The sequence below is a fragment of the Denticeps clupeoides genome, chromosome 12 (assembly GCF_900700375.1).
Source record: "Denticeps clupeoides chromosome 12, fDenClu1.1, whole genome shotgun sequence".
In the NCBI taxonomy this organism is placed as follows: domain Eukaryota; kingdom Metazoa; phylum Chordata; class Actinopteri; order Clupeiformes; family Denticipitidae; genus Denticeps; species Denticeps clupeoides.
Window position 1 is genome coordinate 9,378,919 of NC_041718.1, and position 14,000 is coordinate 9,392,918.

At 39.8% G+C, this 14,000-nt stretch overlaps 1 protein-coding gene across 5 annotated transcripts in view; it reads right to left on the minus strand.

The window, feature by feature from the left end:
• kaznb (kazrin, periplakin interacting protein b) overlaps window positions 1-14,000 on the minus strand; it is a 107,407-nt gene that overhangs the window by 81,563 nt on the left and 11,844 nt on the right. The gene's annotated exons all lie outside the window — the stretch shown is intronic.

The following is a 14,000-nucleotide window of genomic DNA, read 5'->3' on the forward strand; positions in this document are numbered from 1 at the left end:
TTATTAATTCAGTAACATTTTCAAACTCATTTAATGTTTTTTTTCTGTAGAATGTCAAGCAAGCAAGAAAAAGATGAATTTCTTATTAATTTTAGGGGCACAAAAAAAACCCATAGATACAGCTGACGGGTTTGCTATGCTAATTCACAGAAGACCCATAATGTGCCCTTGATGTTACTTGAAGTACCTTTAGCGAGAAAACTGATTTCTGCATTGCAAAGTTTATATTCAATTCCAACAGAAAGAGAACCCTGTGGAGGGTTGCGTTTCCATAGTTTATGCCAAGCTTATGCCACAAAATACTTAAATACACCACAGGGAGATTCTCACTTCATCTGAAAAGCTCATACAATGATTCATCCCGCTGTGTTCTGCCAAAAATATTCAATCAAACAGGACAAGCAGGGTGTTAGGTATTATGCATGTTTAAACGAGGTTTTAAAAGCCTCATAAATGTTTCTCTTAAAATGTCAATAAGCGAATTATTCCCATCTGGTGCTCATGAACTGAAGTAGCTGTTTATGCGTGGCTGTGTTACCCAACAATGTGCCCAGCATTTCCGCCACATATTTTCCCACATTGGCAGGAGGCCGGCGTTCCTCTAATCCTCATCCCATGAGCACTCACCGTTCTCTCAGAATGCCTCCATTTACCATTAATCCTCCCAGAAGTACCATAATCATTCCATTACCACTACTGAAGTCCACAAATTTGTACCTTTAAAAAATGTAAGCAATTAAGCATGTTTCATCAGCAGCCTGTGTTAAACATCACCATGCTTGTGCCTCCAGGACTGTTAATCAATTGCAAACAATTTCTGCAGGATTATCTTGATATCATTGGACATCGTTTCCATGAAGGGGCATACTTGGTCAGCAACAATCTTTAGGTACAATGGGCATTCACACGATTGGCAGCACCCAAGGTTTTCTGACATTGAAGCTTCATACAACTTCCAACAGCTTGTCTAATTCCAATATTTCATCCTGGTGCCATGCGTTCCCCAGGTCATCAATACACACACTCGTGGCTATTCACATTCTGCAAATGAAAAACATCAGGCCGCTCCCTTCCAATACTCTGTGGTTCAAATGAGGCCTGCATTTGTTAAACTCGCATTGCATTAAAACTCTGTGTGATTATATCAGTTCTGATTACTTTTGAAATGTTAACTAAAAAACAGATGTTGATCTAATGAATTTGTATTCAATTAAATTACATGACATGTTAGTGAAAAGCAAGTTGCCAGCATGTTACTCTCATTAAAGTTAAATTCAAGTTTATAAGGCAACCCATGGTACAATAAGCAAACACCAGGCACCACCAAGTTTCACATAATAATAACACATGGTGAAATGTTGGTCTTTTGAGACATGATGATGTAATGTTGTAATCAGGCAAAAGTCAAATGGAATTATTAGACCTAGAGTCCTAAACTATAAACTCAGTATATTATGGGAAGGGAGAGAAAATACATTATCAGTGGACAAACATATGAAGTACAGTCATGTTACTGTACTGCCCTGTTTGTGTCACCTGCTGTAACTGGCGTGGAATAAGTAATATGTGGGTTGAAAGTAGCACACAATATGTCTGAATGCTCACAGCTAATGCAACATTAAAAAGATAGTTATAATAACATGCAAAGGCTCATCACAAATCCATTAAGTGACATATGGAAAACTATCGTTCCAGATCTCTTAATTTTCCACACCAATGGGGCCATATGCTACCATCTTTGTACACTATTTTGTTCACTTCCTATTGCAAGACGTTTTGGAGAGCTCTATATATATGAATATGAAAGTGTCTGAACAAAATAACAACAAAATGTACAGGTGTGGTGGCACTCAGTTTTATTATGATTAATAAAGTAGCATCTGTGACAGTAAAACTTGCTTGAGATGAACAGAAACATTTTTGTGTCAATATTCTCTAGAGCATTTGTATTTGCTGTACTTCAACTGGTGCCTTTGTATGTAATAAAACTCTTGATGTATGTGCAGATGATCTTTTCAGGGATCCACAGGGCTAAGGTTATACAAACACATTAAAATAAGAAAGCAAGGCTTTTGGTTACATTTCTGTTTTTTTTTTCCTTTTGTGTTTTATCTTTGAGATTCAGTTTTCTGTGCTCATTTGTGCTGAGCACACAGCTTTGTGAAGCATATCATTATATTTTTTCTAGGTAAAGTGTTTTGCTCTTTAATGTAACATTGGCTTTTAATGTAAAGTTCTCTGAATGACAGCTTCAACAATCCTCATGAAAGCTTTTATTTCTTTGCATTTTCAAACTGAGTTTATATGCCTGGTGTTCTAGATCTTTTCAATACAGTGCTTGCCACTGACATTTGCTGTTTTTTGTCCTCTGTCAGACTGTTTAATTTTACTGTGTGTTCTAGACACTTAAGGCATTCAATGATGAAATTCTATGTCTTCAGGTTTTCTTACAATTACACAGCAAACATTGAAGTATTTTAATCCGGTGTATAATAGGGTTTTTTGTTGAATTGTGTATTTTTGGTGTATTATTAATCTAGAAATAAATTGGCGATGTTATTGTTTAAGACAAAATTAAAGTCTTAAAGTCTTGTTCTGTGTCAGTTCGTGACCTCAATGAAAAGAGACGTTTTGCAGACACAGTTTTTGTTGTGTTCTTCACATTACCAAGTGTCACACACATGTACACCAGAGTCCACCGAGCATTGTGGACAGCATGCTGGAAAGATTCTTCCTGTGCAACGAATCACATTACAGGAAAGGCCTGAATTTCTGCTGCGCTCTTGCTGACAGGGCAATACAGCAGTTGTGGGCCAGGAACCCCGTTGTTTCCTTATTATCCTTATTAAAGAAACATCTAGTCTTAGCAGCTGAGTACAACAATCAAACAATCAATGTGTATTTTTTAATTACCATTAAGTATGGAAATATATTCAACACCTTCAGAGAGAATGGACATTTCTGCAAAAGTGGTGTTTCGTGTGCACTATAAAATACTTCTGCTTAGGTATCTGCTACATAAAATAAAACCACTGCACTTTTAGTGAATCATTAAAAAACTACTTTTATTCATTTTACTTATTCGTTATTTCAAGCAGGCGTCCTAAAACTGGACTCAGGTCACATGAATTTTGGCCTGTGAATCAGAGAAAATCACATTGTTCTTCAGTCTGTTCACTGTTGTCTGAGAAAGAAAATGAAACTATTGTTAGCAAGGGTTTCAAACAGTGAGAGCTCCCAGGATCATCCACCCCATTGCCTGATGCTTTAGGCCACATCCCATGAGATCACTTTATATAGATCTATTATCATGGCCCGGCAATATGGAGCGCTGATAACTCACAAACTACAGATCCCATAATGCACAGCGCAATTTGCTGAAAACTTTGGTGACTTTGAAGCAGCTTCACAACCCATTAGCTGTCAATGTGGGAACTGCTGTGCAGATTCAGCTTCAGTTTAAAGATTGCATTCAGCAAGGCAACTGAAGTACTGCATTTTGGGATCTACAGTTTATGTGTTATCAGCACTTCATATTGCTGGGACATATTAATAGATTTATATAAGTTATCTCATGGGATGTGGCCCCACAGGCCGCAAGTTTGACACCCCTGCTTTAGGGTCTTGTTTGCCTGTTCCTTCTGCTGGTCCCATATACATCTGTCTTTGTCAATAAACCCATTTCTGTTTCACTCACATTTGTGTCCATTGAATCACTGCAATCCCCACACCATCCCCACACACTGCTCCCCGGGCGCCTGTCATGGCTGCCCACTGCTCACTCAGGGTGATGGGTTAAATGCGGAGGACAAATTTCACTGTGTTCACCGTGTGCTGTACTGCTGTGTATCACATGTGACAATCACTTCATTTTATTATTTTGCTCAGTGTCACCTCAGTAGCACTTTGGCAGATCGGCATTCGAACCGGCAACCTTTTGATCATGAGGCCGCTTCCTTAACCGCTAAGCAACCATTGCCCCCAAATGACAGATTTATGACGATGATAATGATGATGACTATGTCTTCTAACAAATCAGTCATGGTATTATGGGACAACCTTCCAGAAGCCACATTCATTAAAAGGCAACATGAAAAGGCAAACTTCCTGGTAGGGGGACCTGCAGGACCTAGACTGAGCAACCCTGAACTATTAGTGCTCCAGGTGAGAAAAATAATAAGATGTGAGTTGCTGCATAAAACTGTGGGTAAGCATCAAGGTCAACCTCAGTGTGCTGCTGCAGGAGATTTACGGCTACTGCTTTGGGGCAGGCATCCGGTCTGTCACAGCATCCCATATTGTGCAAAGGAGCAATTTATGATCGCAGCTCACTGCAGTGGGTTTCAGATGAAAGTAAGGGCAAAAATAAAAGGTGTAGCTTTACGGTGAATATCATCAGACACAAAGCTGTGGATAATGAAAATCACGCTAAAATTGACAGGCTGTCAGACCCACCTTCTGCTGCGTTTTTAAATTTTCATTCGCAGGCTCAATGCAGCAGTGTAGCATGGCCATCACCGAGCAGCAATTTCTTTAAGGTAATTCAGTAACAATCCAGTCACAGTGTGCTGACGTGACGAAATCTAAAATCCTCAATTGCACAGTTCCATGTATCAACAGTCACTTGAAAACATGAAATGTGACAGCCTGTTACAATACAATAATGCACCCTGTCCTCATGTGGGAGGACAGAGTTCTTGCAAGAAATGTGACAGAACTGCGCTGGTGTACTTTATTTTTTGTGCAGTTCATGCAATCCGGATGAAAAACAGTCCTTTACCTTGTTTACAAGTTTTGCAAGTTTTACAAATATATGTGGAATGGTTAATTGGAACTGAGGTACAAACATCAGGTTTGCCGTCACTTCTCTGGGATTTCAAAGGTGTTGCATCACACATCAACTCTTGTACAAATGCAGCCAATTGCTCCCGGAAGGTTCAGAGTATGAACAATTTCACCACCATGGCTGCACAACTTCAAAGGGACAATCAGATTCTGGTCAATGTAAACTGCCATCATATGTTCTTCCAAATGGATAACAGAAGATCTGTCAAGCCCAATCATGTTCTGGTTGTAATTAACATGAATTTCCCCTGTCTAAGCTTTTTTTTTTATACTTGCACTCTGAGCTATGGCATTTCCAGCATTTTCACATGCTGTGTAACCATCAGGAAACAGGGATACTAGGCCCACCATCAGTGACCAAAATTGGAATTGGACAGCAAATAAAGTACATTTACACTGTCCAAATGTGAATGTTCACAAAACTTACTTATATACAGTACAGGCCAAAAGTTTGGACACACCTTCTCAGTCAATGTGTTTTCTTTATTGTCATGATCATTTACATTGGTAGATTCTCACTGAAGGCATCAAAACTATGAATGAACACATGTGGAGTTATGTACTTAACACAAAGTGGAGACCTGGTCTCCACAGTCACCGGACCTGAACCCAGTTGAGATGGTTTGGAGTGAGCTGGACCACAGAGTGAAGGCAAAGGGACCAACAAGTACTAAACACCTCTGGGAACTCCTTCAAGACTGTTGGAAAACCATCTCAAATGACAACTTCTTGAAGCTCATTGAGAGAATGCCAAGAGTGTGCAAAGCAGTAATCAGAGCAAAGGGCGGCTATTTTGAAGAAACTAGAATATAAAACATGTTTTCAGTTATTTCACCTTTTTTTGTTAAGTACATAACTCCATATGTCTTCATTCATAGTTTTGATGCCTTCAGTGAGAATCTACCAATGTAAATGCTCATAAATAAAGAAAACACATTGAATGAGAAGGTGTGTCCAAACTTTTGGCCTGTGCTGTATGTATAGACACACATGGTACTGGCACCATCAAAAAAACGGAGAAAACAGAACCACTGTCAATCTAAGCTGCTTTTTTTTCTTGTCACATCTTGGGGTCATAGGGAAAATGATGCACAGAGGTGGGACATCATGAGAATAGGGTTTTTATTAAAGAGAAACAAAACAAGGAACCACGGCCAAAAAGAACAGGAATAAGGGAAGAAACAAAAAGCAACCCGAAGGCAAACCTGTGTCAAAATGAATTGGCATCAGCTTGAAGGTATCAGGACCCGTTAATCAGGACTCTGTTATCCTATTGATTGTCTGAGCAGTAGTACAATATTGTTCATATGTAGACTTTTGCTCGTAGGAGATCGCTAATTTGTTGGGTAGAGACCAACCTCCAGTTTTTTACACTTTCATATAGTCCCGTCCTGAACAGTTACTGTTGGGAAGATGAAAAAAATGTAATTAGTTTCACTACTGCCTAAAACTTTCCCAATATGGAGAATATATAATATTAGATTTTAAAATAGCTGAATAGTCTTCAAGTCTAAGATTGGTGAACATCAGCATGTCTGTTCATCCGCATAGCACAGCACAAGGAGCAGATTAACATGCAAATGAAAGCGCACCCTCCACCAAAGGAAGAATGAACCAGTGAAGACGGAATTTCAAAACCCCAAGGAAATGAATGTCAGAAGCCAGACAGGAGCTCACCGCCTTCTGTGTGAAACCGTCTCTGTGTGAGTAACAGGTCTGTCACAGAGTGTGCCAATCTCAGATCGTCCTTCGATCTACTCTGCCCACATCCCTCTAAATGTAATATTGACAGTTAATACTTTGTCCTGAGACTCATGCTTTAGTCATGGAGGCCTTTGATCCATCAGGATTAAAGTCACAGAGATTTATACGGGCCATCTATGAGACCATTTCTCATTTTCACACACAGAAAACCTATGCTGATGTTATACAGCACATGCACTTAATGTGGTTTTGCATCTCATTACCTTGAAAGCAACCTGTGTGGATCCGGAGTGCTGAAGTTAAGTTATATGGGCACATTGGAGTTTGAAATGATATTTTAAAATGAAAAGGTTCTGACAAATCATAGCAAATTTGTTCTACCTAAGTAGTTACATACTGTCAGCTTTGTCTGAAACAATATTGGAATTCTGCACACTGTTATGGTGGTGACAGTCACAGTATGATTGGGCAAAACATTTCATCTCTCCCAAGGACCCAGTGAAAAGAATTCTAACCAGTCAGCCCAGGTTAGAAATGAAGGCATCCATAGAATTTTTATTTATTGCTGGCCATAAGCACGTATAGCTGAAATATATTTGCAGTGGCATTATTATTTATTTTATGATTATGCATCAAAACCTCCCACAGCAATGACAGATTTAATCAGAAAAAAAAATAAAATGCAAATGAGGAGTACAGCACTGTATATGAGCCCAGTCAATAAAAATCAATACAATTGTAAAATGCTTCCAATGTGGGTCTTTTTGTTCTGTATCAGTGCATAACTGCAAACCTCAGAAGTAAAGATTATGAAGTGGACTGGGGGAGAGGGGTTTACTACACATCAATGGCCCCTGCACTGGTAGGTGCCATTAGAAATCAGTATTATATTCCAATTCTAGTTAAATTTTATATTCTTTTTTAGTGCCCAAAATGTCTAGCAGTGTCCCAGGGGTGCATGTGAACAAGAATAAGGTGAATGGGGGGTGATACAAGATTGTTGCTTAAGGGAAAGAAGAAATTAAACATAAATGAATAGTATAGGAGATCTATGAGATGGATAATAACTCCACATATCAGATACACATTATTTTATTTCCCATATTTCATGTGTGACACAGATTATACACAGAAATGCTAAATGTTTGTCATGGTTAAATTACAGTCAACATTATCACATTAGGCATTTTGTTAATTTGTTATATATCAAATTTTATTAGATGAATGAATGTCAAATGTATGTCAAACTGAAAATTCCACTTAATCAGGTTTTTAATACACATCATACAATTAAGACTGATGACTAAGGCTTCATCAAAAACAAAATTAAGGCTGGTGATGGAGCACTTTGAGACTTTGAAAGCCGCTGGATGCCAGGAGTCACTGTAAGCATCCTGTATGCCTGTGAAATCTGAGGATGTTCCAAAGACTTTGCACTTAAAAAATGATGAACAGAGCTAGATGAATAAATGGTCTTTAAGAGCGTCTAAAAGCACTCAGGAACGCATTCAGGGTCTCCCGATTACAGAGTCACTAGGAACAAAATAACAGTGGCTCAAAACAAAGCAGAGACGAATCCTACTGAGGACACAGGAAAATTGAGAGGTGATTAAAATGAGCTAGAACATTCTCTGGGCTTTGGAATAAATGCAACTATAATGATAATTGCATTGCTGTTCGAACCACAGATTACTTACTATTGTAGTTCAGTGAAGTTTTGCTTTGCATGTGATTACACAGTACTGCTTAGCATTTGTGAGATGGCACAGGAGCCTGCTATTTTGTTGTGTACATGCTGTAAAGTGAAGGTATTCGGAGGAACGCACAATTTAATCCTTGATTGTCTCTCAGTTGTTGTTCTCCAGCATAATTTAACACCTTTCTCACTCAGCGCCTCAGCTTTAAGGTATCGCTCACACCAGTGAGTACCTGCATATCTAACAGACTGTGTATAAATGCTATACACAACACATCCAGGCAGCCACAGCATTAAAACCACAGACAGATGACAGACAGATGAGTAATTTCTTAACTGCCTGAAAATGAATGTGGTTGCATACGAGCAACAGACTGGTTATGTGGGGTGGTTTGTGCAAAAGGATCAACTGGTGAACAGGGTCATGGGCACACAAGAATTCATTGATATCTGTCTGGTTCAATGGTAGGTCAGTAGGACTGAAAAAATCCTTTTAATGAACATGGGTACTGGGCCACTGTGCATCTACGGAGCACCTTGTTGACCCCTGTTCACCATATTAAGCTCCTACAATGGGCACATGGAAAAATGGAATGGGGCCATGTATCGATGTAATTGAGGGGACCTCAGTGGAACATTTTGTTTCATCTGGATGAACCAAATAATTTACTTTCAAATTTGAAATTATGCTCCTCTACAGTGTGATAAGTTGTTCATTCAGAGTTAGAAGTCCAAAACGATATTCCCATGATGACAAATTGGAGACCACAAAACAGGATTAGGAGATCTCACTGTCATTCTTGCTCTAAGTTAGATTGTGGGATAAAGTGAAAAGCCATAAGGAATCAATAAACACTCTGAACGAAACAAAGATGGATCTCTTTGGCTTCTCCACCTCCTCACTTTCTACCAGAGCTCCCTGAAATTGAACTTGATAAAACTGAAATCAATTTCTACAAAAGAACTATTTTATTGCTCGTTTACCTCCTCCAGAAACAACTTCTGTTACATTTTCAGTGCCTGAGATGCACTTGCTTCAATTAAGTCAGCCAACTGACAATACAGTCTCAATTCATTGAGCACGTTATCAGAATGCAAACAGTCATGGGGTGGGAAAATAGTCTGAGGCTTGCATTTAAAAAAACCATCCATGTATGCTCAGAATATTTTTATTTTTTAATGATAGTGAGTGCAAATGGTAAATTGCTTATTCATATTCTTATTTGTCAAAGAATGTTGAACTCTTAAAAAATATACTAAGTGAAGTGATTGTCACTTGTCATATGCTGCAGCACGGCACACGGTGCACACAATGAAATGTGTCCTCTGCTTTTAACCAATCACCCTTGGTGAGCAGTGGGCAGACATGCAAAGTGCATATTTTCATATTTTCTGATACACACTTATATATACATTGCTCAAAAAAGGGAACACAAAAATAAGACATCCAAGATGAATGAAATAGTCTTATTAAATACTTTGTTCTTTACACAAAATGATTGATGAAAATTAAAGTTTATCAACCCATGGAGGTCTGGATTTGGAGTCACACTCAAAATTAGAGTGGAAAAACACACTACATATTGATCCAACTTTGATGTAATGTCCTTAAAAGAAGTCAATATAAGGTTCATATTGAATGAGTGTGTGGCCTCCTTTTGACCTCCCTACAATGCCTGGTCATGCTCCTGATGAGGTGGCGGATGGTCTCCTGAGGGAGCTCCTCCCAGACCTGGACTAAAGCAATGCCTGCACAGTCTGTGGTGCAACGTGGCGTTGGTGGATGGAGAATGAATTCCGGTCTGAGGAACGGGCTGGCCATTCCATAGCATCAATGCCTTCGTGTTGCAGGAAATGCTGACACAATCCAGCCACATGAGGTCTAGCATTGTCTTGCATTAGGAGGAACCCAGGGCCAACCGCACCAATATTTGGTCTCACAGGGGGTCTCAGGATCTCATCTCTGTGCCTAATGGCAGTCGGGCTACCTCTGGTGAGCACATGGAGGGCTGTGCATCCCCCCAAAAGAAATGTCACTCTACATCATTACTGACCCACTACCAAACTGGTCATGCTGGAGGATGTTGCAATAGAATGTTCTCCACAGTGTCTCCAGACTTTGTCACATGTGCTCATTGCTTTCATCTGTGAAGAACACAGCGTACCAGTGGCGAATTTGCCAATATTGGTGTTCTCTGGCAAATGGCAAACGTGCTGCACGGTGTTTGGCTGTAAGCACAACCCCCACCTGTGTACATCGGGCCCTCATACCACCCTCACGGAGTCTGTTTATGATCGTTGAGAAGAAACAGGCACAATTGTGGCCGGCTGGAGGTAATTTTACATGGTTCTGGCAGTGCTCCTCCTACAAGCCACTTGTGTGGGTTGTAGTATCATGATACCATTAGAGTGAAGGCACCGCCAGCATTCAAAAGTGACCAAAATATCAGCCAGAAAGCATGAGAACTGAGAAGTGGTCTGTGGTCACCACCTGTAGAACCACGCCTTTATTGGGGATGTCTGGCTAATTGTAAGTCGCTCTGGATAAGGGTGTCTGCCAAATGCCTTGTAAATGTAAATATAACCGAAGATACTGAGAAAGAATAAATTCTCAAACAGAGTATCAAAAAAGTTCAAAATCCCTACATTTGTAAAGAAAGGTTAAACTTGGTACATCTTGAAGGTGGTTGCCAAGGTGATTGTTACCGAACTCCTTCTCCCTTCTGAGATCTGCCATAATGTCACACATGGCCTAGCGGGTAAGGAAATGGACCCGTTTGCCAGTTCGAATCCCGAGCCTCCAAGGTGCCTCTGAGCCCAAGCACCATCCCCACATACTGCTACCTGGGCACCTCAGGGGATGGATTAAATGCAGAGGACACATTTCACAGTGTGCACTGGGTGCTATGTCACATGTAACAACTAATCACTTTCACATTGAAGGGTTTTCCATTTACCATCAGTGACTTAAAACACGCTGTTTCGTACAACACAGTGGCACTGTAAGGTGAATCACTTTTATACTTTTCAAGTGTGTCATACCATGGGCAGAGAAGATAGCAGCTTCCTGTGGTGGAAGAGAGTAATCCTGGGATTATGCTAAAGACCCATAACCACAGTTCGTGACATAAAGAAATGAAGTGAAGTCAATCTGGTAAACCGGCAGCTCTGCTGCAGTTCTCCTGACATCTGGGAAAGAAATGTGATGCATGATCTGCACAATATCTGAAAAATAACCATGGATAATCAAGCATCACTTTTAACAGGATACTAATGGAATAATGAAATGCCTCAATGCTTAGCCCATGCAAGCACTGTTTTGTTTTTTAAATATTCAGATTACATTAAACCCTGAATGTGAGCCATGGAGAAATCAGCATCATATTGAGAGCTTATTAAAGAAATCAGCCATTTCTAAATGAGTTTTGGGGAAATGTGTTTGTTTTGGTATTTAGTAAATGTCAGCTCTTCACCTTTTGTGGAGTAGGATTCGGATCATCTGCAGACAGCAGCAATCGAGACAGGGCCTAGAGGCTTCATGTCAGTGCACCAGACGCAGACATAAGGTCAGTAGAAGATAGTAGAAGTTACGCTGCACAATTATTATCAATCAGTATACACTGGGGCCTGGCGGTTAAGGAAGTGAATTATTTATTTTTGTAAATTGTTAAGGGTTGTGTCCAAATCATGATCAGTTCTGGTGAGTATATTAAGAATTTTTACTCTATATATTTTCTATAAGAATTTTTCTTCACAAATTATAATAAATTGTTTTCTAGTGTATTCCAATATTAATTCCTCAGACGTTATCGTCTTGAAGATCTAACAATGTATCAGTGTATTGAAATCAAACGAGTGAACATGGTCTCACGTTTAAAAATTAATAATAATAAATAACAACACTGCCACCACCTGGTTCCACAGGAGGTAACAAGCCAAGAACAGGAACGTTTTTTTAATTCTTAATATACATATACAGGGCTGATCATGAAAAAAATAGCTGAGCCTGAACTTTTTTCCAAAAATGTTATTCATACTTTTCTCCATGGCCTCATCAATAACGAGTGTCAACATAACATTCTTTAGTTTCTTAGTCAGACATTGTGCACATTATATCGAGACAGACAGATGTATGAATGTCACTGAGGGTGACACAATCGGTCATTAATGGTGGAATATCTGCCATAGCTGTTGCCCCCACTAAACGTGAGGTGTGTTGTGTTATAAGATAAGATAAGATAAGATAAACCTTTATTAGTCCCACAAATGTGAAATTGCACTTGTCACGGCAGAAAGTGGATAGAAGCAGAAGGTAATAGCAGCAAAAACAGAGGTAATAGCAGCACAAAAAATAAGATGAATATGTATCTGTATATATGTACAAATTTACAATTTAAACAGTTAAGTATTTAACAGAATGTGCCAAAGTGTGTGTGTTTGTCTGTGTATGTGTGGTCAGCTGTGAGGTCTTTGTTATAGAGTCTGACAGCGGTTGGGAGAAAAGACCTTCTGAACCTCTCCTTCCCACATCGTGGGTGCAGTAGTCTGCCACTGAAGGAGCTGCTCAGTGCTGTCAGAGTTTCCTGCATGGGGTGGGAGATGTTGTCCAACAGGGATGACAGCTTAGCCACCATTCTCCTGTCACTCACCACCTCCACTGGGTCCAGAGGGCATCCTAGAACAGAGCTGGCCTTCCGGATCAGCCTGTTCAGCCTCTTCCTGTCCCCATCCTGTCCCCAGCGGAGATGCTGCTACCCCAGCAGACCACACCGTGAAAGATGGCTGATGCCACTACAGAGTCAGAGTCTTTAGGAGTGGCCCCTGTACTCCAAAAGACCTGAGCCTCCGCTCTAAGTGCACTAAGTGCATTAGTGTTATGAGTCAAAGTCCAGTTTTGCTTGTATAGTTGTTTGGGTTAACTCTATTTAACCCAGTCAATATAGTACAAGTACCTACTGTAGTAGAATAGACAAAAACTACATGTGTTCCATGTTTAGCAACCACGTGTTCTGTTTCATTTTCAATTTCTTTATAAAGCAAGTGCATCACTTCATCATTTTCTCTGTTCTGTTCACCCATCATAAGTATCTTGAAATCAAATTAATGTCACATTGAGGAAACACAAATACTGCATAAAAATAATTAAATGAGAGTGAGGTGTTCGTCAACAAAGAGACATTTTAGTACAGCTTAAAGAGACGTTCAGTGACAGCACTAGTGGCTCAGACGGCTGCTTTATGACTAGGGCCTAAATCGTTCCTGTGACAGCACTTTTTTACGGCTAGTTCCATTTAGCAGCTTCCTTGTGCACAGAGTGCACAACCCTGCTCCTGGTTGCTGGAGCTTTTGGCACCAGCTTCCAAAGGGCCAATTATTCCTTATGCCTTTAAGGATATATTTGCTGTCTTCCGCTGTCCATTAACTACGGTGTAGATTTCCAGTATGGGAAACACAAAACACATTTTGAGAGTGAAAGCTGCGTTCTGATCTGCGCCTCTCAGATCTAGTGTCAGATCAGGGGGCGAACCTGATTTTTTTAGGGCCACGTTGGTACACTGGAGATCCGGCGTGGCACCTGAATGCTATCAGCCCTGCATGTATATTATATTCACATTATTGTTCAAATTGTATATAAAAATTCAATACAATGCATGATCAAAGTTTATATTACTGAAATAGAATACCAATTATGTATAAATGTTAACATTCATAATAAGGATGTGCTTATTAATTAGAGCTTGATTCTTTGTTTAAA